Genomic DNA, 13,956 nt, shown 5'->3' on the forward strand with positions numbered 1-13,956 from the left:
TTCATTTCATTTTCCCTTTTTAGTGGCAGAATGCATTTGTGTGGCTAATTTTGCCAATAAGAGGATGACATGGTGAAACACCTTCTGCTTGCTTGAAGCTGAGGTCACTGCAGAGTTCAGTAATGATTTCTAATTATACAGCACTTAAGGCACACCTAGTAGGCCAACATTGTGTAAAACAGCCTTCAGTGACCTATGTAGTGGACACCTAAGAGGCTGCATTTACTATAAACGAAGTTATTTAGGGAATTTGTGTATTATCTATTTCTCTAACTAAATCATAGAATTTCAGATGTGGTAAAAGATGTGTCTGTATCTTACAGGACCCTCCGGTGTTTAAATTTAGCTCTTGCCTAACAGAGTGGATACATTTTGTCATCCTTCTGTTTCTTTAGGGTAATTTGGTTTGGTTTGATCTGTTTTTTAAATTTGTGGTTATTTTAGGACCTCACATCTAAGTAAGAGTTCATCATGTGCTTAACCAGAGTTTATCAAACTCTAAAACTGTAGTATGCCTGTTTACTGCCTCTGTGGTGGTATATAGCATTTGCTGTTAGTGTTCATCTGTTAACCTCTGCTAAGTCTCTTTGTTTCCTAGATCTTAGGAAACTGTAGCTGTAAGCCTAAGAAGGAAGCTGTAATCCCTAGAATTTAGGAAAACATGTCAATACAATTTAAATTTTTGCTCTGAACTCCTTCTACAATTATACCTTATTCAAACCTGTCCACATTTGACAGTAAAGCTAAACTTGAACTAGCCACATTAAAAACAAAGTGAGAAAGCACTTAATGGGCTCTTCTTTGAAATAGCACTTCTGTTCCATAGTGATGTTATGAATTATGATCATAATTGCAAATTTCTAAATAAGTCAACTAGATGGCTACATGTATATCTTGGATGCAGTTATTTGTTTGTGAAGGTCCTGCATTTTGTAGGAGAGGATCATGAAGTAATCCTTCAACTGAATTTCTTTGCATCTGAATTTATAAGAATTGCAAAGGAATGCAAAATATGACAAGGATTCAGAAAGAATTTCATATGGAGATAAAACATGTATGGACAGATATGAAAAAATAATCAACAATTCTCATGAGATTCCTGTTTTAAGTCCTCATCAGCATTACTCAGAATTTTATTCATCTGCAGACCTCAGATCTATCAATGGAGTCACCTCACATACATAATTCTAGTTGCAGGTACCTGCATATTTTAAGACAGTGAATCAATTAAGGTAATAAATAATGCTTGTGCTTTAGCAGCATTTCCTATTTTGCAATCACTGGACAAGATAAGAAGTGATATAAAATCTGTCATCCAAAGAAAAAGCCTTTCCTTATGAAAAGAACCACAAAATATTCCAACAGAGAGGTTCCATTCTGCCTTGTATGCTTATTTTGTGGGGTTTTGGGTCTTCTTTTATAGTTTTTATTTTAATGTGTTTTGTGGAGTGGGGTGTGGCTTGTTTGAAATTCAGTAAAATCATGAGGATGTGATCGGGACATCTCCCATGAAACAAGTTTATCACTGCTTTAGCTTGATTTATTAAGGCCCTTCTGAGGAATTAGCAGAGGATAAGAGATACTGAGCTGGCTTTGAGAATCTAGCATTCTTTTATCAGTGTTTATATTCAGGGCTGAAAAACAGACAGAAGAAATTTGTTGGAATTTGCTCTGTCAGATTTCTGATATACCAACCTGCCAAGTGATTGAATGTGAGTAGTCACAACAGAGCCCACTGCTCATTTACTCTAAGCACGGAAGATGAACAGATGTAGAAAACTTTCAAGCTGCACAGAACTATGACTTCAGAGGTGGTGACAATTACATTAGAGCATTTCTAGGGAATGTGCAACTTGTAAGTATTATTTGTGCATGGGTAGGGAATGAGTTTTAGTGTAGGAATTGGGGAAATGCGCTATGTGGACTGTCATGCCCTGACTGCTTAAGAGTAATTCTAGTGAAATTCTAATTAGAAAACAATTATGTTCTAGAAGCTTGACTGATTTGAAGGTTTCCTAATTGCTATAATAGAAATGGGAAATTAGAAATAAATTAACTTTGGCAGAGTGAAAGGTGTTTAATTCATGAAACTTTTCTTTATATAACATCTTCTGGGTGAAGGAGATGTTCTAATGGGATCTTTGGGATGTTGGGCTGTTATGAGGCTAATCATTTTGATAGGATACTGGCAAGGACACTAATGATATTGTCAATCATACATAATGTAAACATAAACAAAATAGCATTTAAGCAGCACAAAAAAAATAGACTGAATTCATTGCGGTACTTATGACTACTTATGACCATGTCAATTTGAAAAGAATATGCAAGTTAAATAGTTTTGATTAGAAAAAGACAAGCTTAGTTTTTCTATAAGGTTTTTTTTTGGTTTTTTTTATCATTCTCAAAGACAAAACACCAATCAAGTCACTATAACCTTTTAGGCCAAGGGGTGTTCAGTGGAAGAAGAATAACACGTAGTTGACATGGCTTTGTTTTGTAAGAAAGCATCTTCAAGTCTAGAAATACAGCAGAGCAACTTTTCTATGCAGATTTCTGCCTGTACAAAACTTTTACTTCCTAGAATATTTTTAGCATGACAGATCACAAACAACTTCAGGAAAAGTAGCAAACTCTTGTTAGAATTGCTCTAGTCTGACAACTAAACAATGGCAAATTGGATAGGAGAACAGAGTTTTGCACAGTTTACTGACCAAAATTAATTGCACAGCCCACAGCAAGAGTCCTTTTTCTCTTCAAAGTACTTATTTCAACTCCTTTTTTCTTTATTTTCTAATACAATTTGCCTGTTTTATTGTTTGTTAAATGGGGGAATTATTGTTATGAGAAGGGAATTATTGTTATGATATTGTTATATCCTTGCACTGCTTAGTTTTATGCTGTTTTACCAAGTGAAGCAATAAATTTGGTGCTATGGTGCTATTTGGTGCTATTTGGGTGCTGTTCAGTCTGTGGCTTAACAAAACATAATCTATTTTTACAGCTGTCAGAATATCACAAGAAGATAAATGTGTGCTGATATTTTACTCTGAAAGGGTTAACAATCCCCATCATGTTCCCATTTATCAATAAAATTGAGACCAGAGAGTAGAGAATAGAGAATTGTTCTTTACTGTCCATCTCAACCAAAGGTACTCTGGCTACACCTTCTGGCAGTCAAATTGTTGCAACTATCCCTTGGTGACTGTTTTATTTTGTTAATTGCTCTTCTGGAACTCCAAAAATGGTCCTGATTTCAATGATCCTTTGAGTTCCTGTGTGTGCCATGATCAAATAGAAGGGAAGAACGAGAAACAGGACTTTTTGTAGCTTTTTAAATTTTTCTCTTGCTTGCTGTGTGAGGTTGCAAGTTGCAAAGGAAGCACTTGTTTATCAGAGCATTAAGCAGATCATTGTTTATATTCACATGAGAAGAGCAAGACTGTGGTATTAAGGTAATGGAGATTTGAGTGCCTGTCCTAACTTTGGTTCAAGGAAGTTATATTCTAAATTTGAGCTGGTCTTGGAGTCTTATGAACCGTAAAATAAATCCTCAAGCTTTTTCTTGAGCTATACAAAGTCAGTGTTGCTGCCCACTGGATTGTTTCCATGGGCTACAGCTGAGGGAAGCTTAGCCTAAGACATAGACACTTAGAGCTTGGTTTGCTTGCCAAAACAGAGTCATCAAGTGTCATTTGAAATCTCCAAAGGTGCTAGGAGTTTCACCACACAGCAGACAGATCTGATGCAAAGCTTATGGGAACTCATGCTTTTCTGAGGTGGCAGCTGAGGACCATGTGGGATCTCAAATAAATCAAATTGATAATGTGTGCAAATCCATCCCATACCCAGTCTGGTGAAAGCATGTCCATGTTCAGAAATAGCATATGCAGAAATTCTGTGTTAATAGGAAACTTGTGCATGCAGCTTTCCCTTTCAATGTAATATATTCATGCAGCCTTAAAACAGTTCTTTACAAGCAGCACAAAGATAAAGGCATTATATGTATATACATATTGTTCTGTATCCTTAGAAATTTTTTTTTGACGCTTAAAGGACATAACATGTTTGACAATTTGGATTAATCTTGCATTCTATTATGAAGGTAAAAAAAAGGAAAACCCAGCAAGAAACTTCACTGATTTCCTGCATTCTGTTTTACTTGTCATACTGAGGTAAACTTCTGTAGCTATTGCAATCTGTACCAACAGAGCAAAAATGGCCATAGTAACATGATCTACTTTCTGGGGGATCTTTTATTTCTTTAAAAACAAAGCTGTTTTCATTTTTATGTGCAGTCACACTGAAAGAGCCCCAAAGAGATATTTTATCCATGTGTCTTTTCCCAGGTTAAATTTAGCTGCAGTTGCCTGTAGCCATCATCTAATTACTGAGTTACCCCAACTAGAAACTTATTATTGTTTGCTTTGTGTGGAAAAAGCATACATTCCATAAACCATATATTGTTGGGAATTCCTAAAAAGTTTGTGAAAAATGAGCACAGAGATTGTGTTGTTAATTTGAAATTAGTCAGTACTGGAGTACTGGATCCTCTTTTTCTATCACCTTTGTTGTAATGGTGAGAATTAAAATTTTCTAATGAATAGAGATACCTTTTTTTTTTTTTTTTTTAGAACAAACGTATTCATTCTTTTTTTTTTTTTTAGCTATAAGAGTAAAGTAGTTATATTGGAATTCTGGACAATTGTGTATGTGAGAAGCAACTGAGTAAAACTATGCAGCTTCTTCCATGCTTCTATTATTCCATGCATCTCAAATAATCAAAGAAATATTTCAGCTCAGCAGTAACTGGCTCAGCTATCAGCTCTCTGTATAAAGGGTTTTAAGGAAAATGAAGCAAATGTTAAAATTATTACATGTAGAAAAGATGTGTTCAATATTGTGTGTACTGTCAGCTGTAAGTTGCTTGGAAATGTTTTGTATTTCATTTTGAGAGACTACACAGAGATTACTTTACTAGGAGCTGCATCTTCTTGTACTGTGTAAACTCCCAGATGCTGCTGTTTCAGTGTTTTTAAATACTGCAAATACAAAATAGTGATTATCTCCTGGTATCGGTTTTTATCTCTTTTACAACAGAAGGATCTCAAAATGAGAAAAAATAGATTTTTTTTTTTTAATGAGAGAGTATTAATTTATTATTCTATGCTTTTTTTTTTTTATGGCAGTCATAATTACTTGCCTGTGCCACAGCAATGTCAACTGTTTTGTTAATGCCTTCAAAACTTTTGATGTTAATACAGATCAAAACTGGCCCTGTCTCTCTCCTTTATTTTTCCAACATGAGCACTTTCTTCCCTGGTTCTAGTGCTGTTTTTGGCCACTATACTATGCCTACAATATAAATAGCATTTATTGAAACCAGCAATGCACTGATTCAAACCAGGAAAACAGGAGCTGTTTCTTCAGGTGGTGTTCTTCACAATCCTTTCATGAGGCTGCTGTAGATGCTGAAAGTTTGGAAGGGTCGTAAAAGAGGTTGTCTGAGTTGCTAAAAGAAAAATACTTTAGGGACAACACCTCTGGCTTAAACATTGTGAGTCAAAATCTGTTGCTCTGTCAAAGTAGCAAAGGAAGAATTTACATTGGCCACTGACAGTTTGCATAGATGGATTTTTAGTCTAAGCTATTTCAGACCATGTTCATCCTAAAGCTGTTTTCTGAATGAGTGCTGTTGTACAAATGTGGGTGCTACTGCAACCAGCAGGTGTACTTTCAAATTATATATCCTATTCACTCAGGGGCCTATGCTCTGAAAAGCATTTTTGGCTGACAGAAGGAGCTGGGGGACCCAACAGTGTTTCATGCAGCTCAGCACAGGAGATTAGGCACTTAGATTTTCTTACCAGCTAGTCAAACTCATGACTGGGTGTGTAGATATCATTTGTTCTCCCCATCAGCTGTGCAGGATGCTCCTGGCTCTCTTCTCTGACTAGTATTCCACAGCCCAGCTCCCTTGTTTTTACACTGGATGAAGCTAAAATTGGAAATGACTGACTGAATTTTCTTGGTCATGCCCTGAACACTAGAAAGTATATCTGTTCTTCAGAGAACTGCATGGTTATCCCCAGCACAGCTTCTTGTCCCAGAGATGACAGTCCCCATTTTGTTAGTCAGGAACCTGAGAGCAGACTTTTGGGCAGCATGCCCAGGGTCCTGCACAAAGTCTGCGTCAGAGCCAGGATACTTTGTACTGAACTTGTTGTAATTTAGAGGTTATATCAATAGTGATGGTCATCTTGAGAGTTACCACAAACGTACAACCTGGGAGTTAGGTCTGAGTTGGAGCTGATAAGAGCATGAAGCAGCCTGGCCCATGTGCTATGTATTTTGGGAAGACTCTTCCCGTAACTGCTTGAGTGATTATTCTGAACAATGTGCTACCATCCATTACTATTCTTATCTCTGCTACCACTTATCCTTAACCTGAGTCATCTATTGTATCTCAAGTGGATTTTATTAAGTGTTCCATATTTTATATTCTACGTGATGGCATTGGCCCATTTTCTATAATCTTTTGTTGGAGTTTCCTGGACTGCAAACCACAGCCAAAACTTTCTCAGGCTGGGAAATCAAATATAAACTGACATAGTATAAGCAAGAAGCAATTATACTTAATTGGATTTCTTAATCAGAAATAGGAAAAAGTAAATCACCAAAATCATACAATTTTTGAGTGGCTCTAGCCTAACCTATTCTCAATACCACTCTAAACCTGATCCATAGATTTTTAATGTGGTTGGATACTTTGTATATAGATTTTTTGAGCCAAGTACATCCTCATTGTTTTCTGATGAAAGAAAAATACTCCAAGCATTAACTGCAAAAACTTAGAGCGTTTGTAAAGACTTTCAGAAAATTATTTAAAAACCACTTTTTTCCCTAACTGGAATTACTGTACTTTTTTATTGTTGGTAGTAGACTTTTCCACCTTAGGACAATATGGGAATCTCATAAAAAGTCCTCTTTTCAAGTACTTTGAGACACAAGTTCAGCCAGTAGCTTAATTTAGGATGTAAATGAGTTGTGTAGCATTTCAACTGCTATGTAAAGTATTCTTGCCATGATTCTCCCCTTTGAAATAGTAGTTGGGGTAGCCACAATGTTAAAATTCTGACATCTAATTCTCTACTTGCTGTTTAGGCTTTATTTTAAGGCAGCTCTTTGCAGCATAAAGCCAGAGTTTAAGTAATCCATTGGAGATCTGCAGGTGGTGTTAATCTTGTCCACTTTAAGTAGGAAAAGAGCAGGGTGCAGAGGTAAAACAATAGCTTAGGTTTACAGTAGATCTAATGGAGGAGATCTAATGCATCAAATTAGGGATTAGAGAGTGATTCATTTGACCATGTTGCTCTTATTCCTTCATTTCTGCCAGGTTGGGAATGTGCCCTGTTGGGAAACCAATATGGTCCAGCATGGTAGCAAGCAGGGAGTTATTGTAATCAGATTTTCTGTTATCACTAAAAGAGTGAAATACTAGACTAGACTAGATTGGCTATAAATGCAGCATTTTCACAGCAAAATATCCATATACACTACTTCCCAGACATGACTAATCTACTGGATTGACTGAAATGAGAATGTTCTCTGTCTTTGCTAATACTTCATTAGAGGAAGATTTAGAGTCTAAACTATTTAGAGTTTAGACTAAAATCCAGCTTACTTCAGTCTTGGAAACTCAACTATAACAATTTTTCTAAAGGATAAGCATTTTCTCTGTCTTTCTTCTGTAGTGCACTGAAATTCATTTCCAGTTGTAAAAGCCATTATAAACACCCTGCAAATATGCAATGTGTGGTGACAGCCATATTTATCTCAATGTTAATTTCAGGAATAACCTTTCTAGTTTCTGTAGATGTGGGAGATGAAAAGATAGAGCAGTCCTGGCTAAATTTCAGAACAATCTGGGTGTTCCATGTTCACTTGTTCCTTTTGTTATGGTTGTTATTTGTCAAATGACCATTTCCTCCACCAAATTTTATGATAATAGGTTTAGAAACCTAGCTTCATTGCTCATCTCCTTCTCTACATACCAAACAAGTGGACCCAGGTGGAGGAAAAATGTAATAACAAATGGTGTTACTTTAAGTTATAATGCCCAAGAAGCATAATTTTTTTCCATCTTCCTGCTACCAAATCTAGGCTGACGGAGATGAAAAAATATGAGGAAGCTGATTCTTAACATCAGATTGTAGAATAATGCTTGGTTTGTTTGAATTTTTTGGTGTATGATTTTTTTGTCAGTCATCTAGGAGAGAAGGAGAAGACAAAATTCAGTTCTATGGCTTGTAGGTGTCTCAAATTGTTGGTTTGATTTAATTAAAATACCTATGCTTGCTATATTTAGGATGAAAGCAAAGCCTTAAGATGTCTGAGTCTGGCAGACTCAGCTGTATAGCTCTGAGGATCAGTATTGCTCCAGTTGTAGTATGTGAGTTCTTGTAGCTCTGAAAAAGTGCTCATTTCAAAAGATGAACACTCTGATGCTCCTAGAGTTCATGCAAAAGATAATGCATTTCTAAACAAAACCTTCCCCTCAGGTATTTATGTATTCATTGATGAAATCCCCCCCGAGACAACTCTTCCTCAGGCTGAACAGTCCCAGATCTCTCTCAGACTGTCCTCAGAGAAGAACTGTCCAGGCCCTTCAGCGCCTCAGTGGTCCTTAGTATGCCGGTGCCTCTTGGACTGGGGAGTCCAGACCTGGACACAGCACCACAGTGCTCCAAGAAAATCCATGCTTGTTCCTCTCACAGAAAAAAAAAATGGCAAAGGTGAAAGTTTCATAGTTTCTAAAAAGCAAACTGAGCATTCAGAGAGGGGTTTTAGTGCATGGGAGGTCCCCGCTCTCATCCCTGGTGGACCAAGCTACCATGCTGTTGCCACTGAGAGACACAAGCATTCAGCTTTCAAAAGAATTCTTCTTTCTTAGTTGTTTACAGAGCCTACATGCCTATGTAAATCTTCTGAACCACCCTGCCAGTCTTGTGGAATCTGGATTAGCCTGACAGCTCTATTAAGCACTCCAGTGCCTAAGTGGAGAACATAGAGGAGATTATACAGCTTTAAAATTTTATCAGTGGGTGGAATATTGCACCTCATTTGTATCATCCATATTCAAGAAAAATTAAATCAAGCCAGAAGAAGTGCAAATATAGTGTGTAGGTTCTTTGGCAGAGTAGGACCAGCAAGACATGGCTCTTTCTGCTTAATGAAATGAGACCTGAGGGGAAATAATACTTCTGATAGTCAAATGTGAGGTGAGGAGAAGAAATATTTACCTGCCTGGCATGTGAGTTCAATATATAAATATAGACTGGCTATGAGTAATTTAGAATTAGAAATTAGAAGATTTTTCTCAGCCTGAAAGAAAGAAATCATTAAAAAGAAATTAGAAAAACTGGATGGATTAAAGATGGAAAGTGATGCATTTACAGAAAATAAATAAAAATCTTGTTTCTCATGGTAGGAGAGGAAAAGGCTTGATTATCTAGGAATGTCTTTCACTTTGATGTTCCAATCTCTATTTTTTTATCATCCTTTTTAATGTTTCAAATTTTCCCATGAACTGACTGGATGGAATTTTCCATAGCCTAGAAAGGCACAGAAGTGTTTTTTCCATAATTATTGATGATCTCTATTCTCTAGAATATGTCTGTTTACTTAATTTGGATAGTAATAGCACAGGTACCACATTCTTGGTCACAGTTAAGTGACAAGCTATGTTTTTTTCCTTGTTGTGTATTACCTTTGCCTTTGATTTTTTCTTTATGTGAGGAAAGGAAAGACAACATCTAAAAATTTCTCTTCAGCTCTATGCATATATTTCAGTTTCTAATAAAATCAATTTTTTCTTCAATTGATTTAAATGAGGCCAAAGTTTTAGCAGAAGTTTTTGAAGTGCACCTCTACTGAATATGAAATATATTCACTTGTTCTCAATGACACATATGTAGTTCAGAATTTTTACTCTAAGGTGTTTTGTTTACTGCTTTGTGCCTTATTATTACTTCTGCACTGAAACTCAGAAGCCACATATTTGCAAATATTTTTACTTGGCTAATTTATAAAAGCATAAGTTTTCTGGAAACATGATAAAATCCATATCTGCTCACTTAGGGTGGAGGACTTTTCTCAAAGACTTCTATCTCTTCAAAAGGGCTTTTTCTTCCTCTTGAAGATTTTCATATCAGCAGAGGCCAATAACCCCTAGATTTTTTATGATTGAAAGGATGTTTGTTTTTGGAAAACTTTTCCGCCAACCAGCGATTTTCTGGTTTCATGATGTCCAGGTTCCTGTTTTTTTCCAGATTATGGTGCCCCAGAGTCACACTGTGCTTTTTCTCTTGATGAAATATTGTGAGAAATAGAAATTGTGCATATATGTCCAGCAACCTGGCAAAACCTGAAAAAAAAAGTGCTCTTAAGGCATTTGTGGAATGAGAAAGGAGATGTGTTTTCAAGAAGCTGGCCTGGATTCACTGAGGTTTTGTAATGCTGTGTCTTTTCACTGCAATTGACTGAAACAAGACACAACTGCTTAGTCAAGGGCTTTCTAAACTCTTGTATGCTGTTTCCACATTTATGTTGTTACAGGCATTTTGAGATGCACAGGTAGGTTATACAGGAGCATACATGTGCATTTCCATATATATGTAAGAAAAAAGGGAACAAGCAAGACATTTTTAAAAGCAATGCTCATAGAACCATAATATCACGTGATCACATGTTGAAAAATACTCTGGAGATCATTGAGTCTAACCTTAAAAGATATAAACTCAGTCAAACCATATAAAACTCAGGAGCCTGTGTTGCTGCAGCCAAAAGAAGAGAGGACATAATAATGAGAGTGTAATAATGAACTGAAGGAGAATGTGACAATTCTGAATTAGCTAACAAGATTCAGTCTAGCAGCTGCATGTACTCTTTCAGTCATGATAACTGCACTTGTACCTAGTATGGCCTCCATTTTTTTTTTTTTTAAGAGAAGATCCTACCTGTAAGAAGAAAAGGCCTATTTTGACTTCAGTGGAAGCAAGTTCCTTATCAATTATCTCTTTCACAGTTATGCCAGGAGCTGAGAGTGAAGCCACATGGTGCAGTACCACCAATTTAGGTGAATGGTTCTGTTAACAGGGTGGGGTTTTTTTTGTTTGTTTTGGGGTTTTTTGCGGTTTTTGAGGGGGTTTTTTGGGTGGGGGGTTGTGTGGTTTTTTTTTTTTTTTTTTTTTTTTTTTTTTTTTAATGGGTGTGAGAGGGAGGGATGGGATTTTTATGAAGGTTTAACAGAGGGGATTGTCTCTGTGAGTCCAGCAGGGGCTGGAGTGAGCTCAAAACAAGAACTGAGGGTTATAGTGGAATGTTAAATCAGCTCAAATTGTAATTAATAGCTTTGTCTGGGAAAAAAGTATCCCTCAAAAAAACCCCAGCATGCCTGAATTATTCTAGTTCTATGTGTCCCCATGTCTTTTTGACAGGCTTTCACAAACTCCGGGGCAGTAATCACAGTTTTGCCATTCAGACCCTTGCATCCAGCTTGTACCACAAGTACTGAATCAACAAGAAATTTGCCTGTGTTTCAATCTGAGTGGTTCTTCTCTTGCTGCTCCATTGCCATTTGATATATTTTTTTAGTTTGTCATTCCAAATTGCTTTGCACATTTTTGTTTCTGTCATACAAATGTAGTCCCTTGGTCACAGTTACAGAATGAACAAGAATTTTCAGTGTATTTTTGTAATGCTCCATTACACCTAGAGTATATGCTGAATAAATAATAGATCATCTATAATACTATTAATATGTGCCAAAAGACACCATTACACAGCAAATTTATTTTTCCTTAGTCTTGGCAATATTAGGACAGACAGCTCAAATTTAAGAGATGGGTGAACATAGGGAAGTAACATCTTTACTTTTTGTAGACATCCATTTCTATATTCCTGTCTTTTGGATTATTCTTTGAGGGGTTAAAAAGGAACTTTTTGTTCTTTATTAAGCATACAGTGAGTTGATGAAAGATAAAAAAAAGAAAATTAATGATTTATTAACCCTAACCTTCATGCATCTAGTGTGTTGCAGTATGGGCATTGTAGTTAACTTTTGAAAGCAGAAGGATTTCACCACTGCCTCAAGGAGATAAAATGCAGTTATTACTGAAGAACAAAAGTTTATTGGTCACAAAGCAAATGTGCCACAAAAGGATAAAGACAGACACCTAATCAGAATGTGATATCACCTAAAGGTCTTTAATCTTCCTTTTATTCAGTTATTGCTATGATGTGATTAAAAGTTAGGAAATTTCCACAAGGCTGTTTTGTCTTCTCGTGAAAGGAGTCTCAGCCTTTATCAGTGATGTATGTGGAGAATTGTGGAATAAACAAATATGCGGGAAAAATATTTTATGTATAAACAACAAGAGAAGCTCAGGCAATAAACAAGCTAATTGGACACATTCATTGCAGTGATAACACTCAAGTTCAGGTTCCCGTTTCCCACTAGTCACTGGGATGTAGCAGTTTGAGGGCCTAACAGCTCCCTTTGCTGGCAACAAGCAAGAAATGCAGCTTTTGTGTGCACTGTCCCTTGATCCGTTTGCTGTAACAGGCTTTAATTAGCATCACAGGCAATATGTCCTGGCTCCTGCCTTCACTTATGAGACAGTAGAACTTTTCAACCATTCACAAACTTCAAGGAAAAGTATAAACAGGAGATCAAAAGAATTGAGAAAGCAAATTAAACTAGTACAAACATACTAAATGAAATTAGGATTGAGCCAAAATCACAAATAGAAAATCAAACGAATACTCTGTATAACACGGCCAAAATAAGACTGACTGAGAAAGGTGATTTGTCTAACATAGACTAAGCAACAGAAAAGCTAGCCCACACCTTACCCCCCTTACCAGGAACCTTAACCAGGCACAGAATATTCACCTGAAGCCTTTCCTGAATCCCAAAGGCTAAGCCTCTAAACCTCAAAAGGCAGTTCAATCCCCAGCCCTGGCCTGAATGCAAGTCCCTAAGCAGAAATCCTAACGAGATGCCTGAAGCCCTAGTCACCCTAACCCAAGGTCTTCAGACCATCACTCTAAGCCTGAAGTCCAAGAGACTTTTCCTAATCTTAGCTCACATGTCTTAGGCCTACCAGGACAGCAGGGTTTGTGAGGTTATGGATCAAACACCTGGGGAGATGATTGTAATGGGCAAAAACCCCAGGTTCATCTCAGGAAATTTGAATTAGTGTAAATGGAAAAAAACTTTTTATTACTGATCCTACTATTAACTGCCCTCCTGCCATTCCCATGCCCCCACAAAAAAACCCACCCAAACAAAAAAAAACCCCTCAAAACAAAAACCAAAAACCCCCAAACCCAAAAGCAAGCAAACAAACAAACACAACAACAACAACAACAACAACAAAACAACAAGCAGGAAAAATGCCTTGGCTACCCTCCGGGCATTTCTGCTCTCATGCCTTTCATGCCTCTAATCCATTTGCTGTGTGTTATGCCCAGATTCTTTGGGGAGGCAATGGGTGATGCAGAGACTGGGGCTGGTGTGTAGCAGGTCCTTTTATCTTTATGCTCCTTGTTTCTTAACTGGTCCAACATAGTTTCCTCCACCAACCAAAGTCCTTTAGAGTCACACCTCCTCCTGATCTTCTCTCTCTCCCTGTCCAGTCTGATATTGGTCTACAGCCCTTGCCTAGGCTGCTCTTTCTTCTCCAGCACTCAGGCTGACAATTTTTGGCATTTTCCCCTCTTTTTCACCTTTCTTCTCTCTCATTTTCTCTTGTGTCTTCTGCTCTTGCATAATTATCTCTTTTCTTGTCCCTTTGCCTCAGCACTTCCTACCTAACCTCTCTTTGCAGAGCCTCCAGAAACTCCTCTGGCTCTGTCATAAAGTGCATGCACTGGGGAGCTGGCGTGGGCTGA

The 13,956-nt window shown here is 37.2% G+C and overlaps 1 long non-coding RNA gene across 1 annotated transcript in view; it reads left to right on the forward strand.

The window, feature by feature from the left end:
- The first annotated feature begins 1,738 nt into the window (after nt 1-1,738).
- LOC119705991 overlaps nt 1,739-13,956 on the forward strand; it is an 87,499-nt gene continuing 75,281 nt past the window's right edge. Inside the window, exon 1 of the long non-coding RNA XR_005258374.1 lies at nt 1,739-1,855. This is a non-coding gene — a long non-coding RNA (uncharacterized LOC119705991). The remainder of the gene's footprint in view (nt 1,856-13,956) is intronic.

Source organism: Motacilla alba, chromosome 1, assembly GCF_015832195.1.
Source record: "Motacilla alba alba isolate MOTALB_02 chromosome 1, Motacilla_alba_V1.0_pri, whole genome shotgun sequence".
In the NCBI taxonomy this organism is placed as follows: Eukaryota; Metazoa; Chordata; class Aves; order Passeriformes; family Motacillidae; genus Motacilla; species Motacilla alba.